The sequence below is a fragment of the Dermacentor silvarum genome, chromosome 9, assembly GCF_013339745.2.
Source record: "Dermacentor silvarum isolate Dsil-2018 chromosome 9, BIME_Dsil_1.4, whole genome shotgun sequence".
NCBI classification, from domain to species: domain Eukaryota; kingdom Metazoa; phylum Arthropoda; class Arachnida; order Ixodida; family Ixodidae; genus Dermacentor; species Dermacentor silvarum.
In genome coordinates, this window is record NC_051162.1 from 35,289,387 (window position 1) to 35,291,014 (window position 1,628).

The window sequence follows — 1,628 nt, forward strand, 5'->3', positions numbered from 1 at the left end:
AATGTAAACTGCAGTGTTCTACGATACGTACGTCGTGCGCCATTGTTCTATTGTGTGGGCAGATACGCAGATAGTTCCATTGTGTAAGTTGGCTTTCCTGCAGTGCGTTTGGGGAACTCGCGGACGAATCAGTGAGACATAGAAAGCTTTGCTTTTATACAGACTTCTAGGACCTCATACCGTATAACTATTCCAAGGTGTTGTTATTACATTCTCCTGTCGTCAAATTTACACAGCCGTTACCGCAAGCATCGGGCAGTGACCCGCAGTGTTCTTTAAGCAGGCCAATGAAACGATATCTTCGTGTATAGGAGGCTAAAGTCACTGCTTTGAAAACGAAAAGCATTGCCTACCGTGACAGGTATTTGTTATCTAAATTCTCTGACCAGAGTAGGGGCCGGGCCAACGCAGTGAAGATAACCGCAAGACAAGCGGAGTGCCGGCGTCGGCCGATTGGGTCACTGCTCATTGCTTCACTTTCGGTGATAGGTAGAAAATCGCGGCCGTGTGCAACGTAAAGGTAATAATACCGCTAACACTCAGCGAAGACAAATTGGCAAAGCAATCGCGTGTACGTGCCGAAAGGGTTCGAGAACGTAATGCTGTCACTATATATATATATATATATATATATATATATATATATAATCGCTTTGTGAGGCGCTGTTTTTTATTTCATTTTTTTCGCTTAATGCCTGCAACACGACACTTAGGATGACTTACAAATTGTTGGTCGCAATTTTGAATAAACTCTCCACAAAGTTCTCGTAAGAAAGTGGTACAGAAATGTACCACTGTCTTTATTATAGGGTATGAAAAGTGGTACACATTTGTACCGCTGTCCTCTGGCGGTATCAATAATAAAACAAGGTTTAACGTGCATAATATTTACAAATCAATTGTGCTCTTCACTTGTTAAATGGTCCGAAGCATTGAACACGAGAAAAGACGCGGAAAAAAAAACAACTCCCGCACGTTTTTTTCTTGCTTTTTCGGGCTGCCGTCACGTCATACAGTACACTGCATGATTGCAAGTAAAGCTTCTAGACATGGGATATCATACCGGTACTCGGGATTATAGTGCGCTTGTAGAATTGAATACACATGCACGCAGGACAAAATGTGCTTTGACCCGCGATCGCAAGTGGCCCTTTCAGACACTTGACACGCTTCAACGCATAACACTGCTGTACGACGGAGAAGCTAACTGAGTACGCTGCAGTGTGATGTTATCACAAGTTCCTCGTCGAGATAACGATAACCCAGTGAACCGGGCCCGTGCCATCGGGGGGGGGGGGGGGGGGAGGGGTAAGCAATCGGGAGTTTGCCGGAGAATTGGGGAGCGTGGGCCAGCATGTACACTAAACCCGGGCGACATGATCGGTGCGATAGCCGCCCGGCGAGGCCTAAAAAACCAAGCCTGAGAAAGGTTCATTGAAAAAAATTTACCAAAATAAGGGAACAAAAATGTATGTTCATGGTTCCAAACCAATCACGAGGGTTCACTTATTAAGCCGGTACAATAAAACAGTTACCAGGCATGTTTACGCAGCGTTATTGATAGTTTCCTTGAGGCCACAACAGCGGGTAGTGAATATTCAACAAGGCACTTCGAAAAAGAGACTCAG

At 44.9% G+C, this 1,628-nt stretch overlaps 1 non-coding gene across 1 annotated transcript; it reads right to left on the reverse strand.

Annotated features, from left to right (window-relative positions):
- Nucleotides 1–847: 847 nt before the first annotated feature.
- LOC119465428 (small nucleolar RNA SNORA8) lies at nt 848–1,015 on the reverse strand. Its single transcript, XR_005194864.1, has one exon. It is a non-coding gene; the product is annotated as a small nucleolar RNA SNORA8 (small nucleolar RNA).
- Nucleotides 1,016–1,628: the final 613 nt, after the last annotated feature.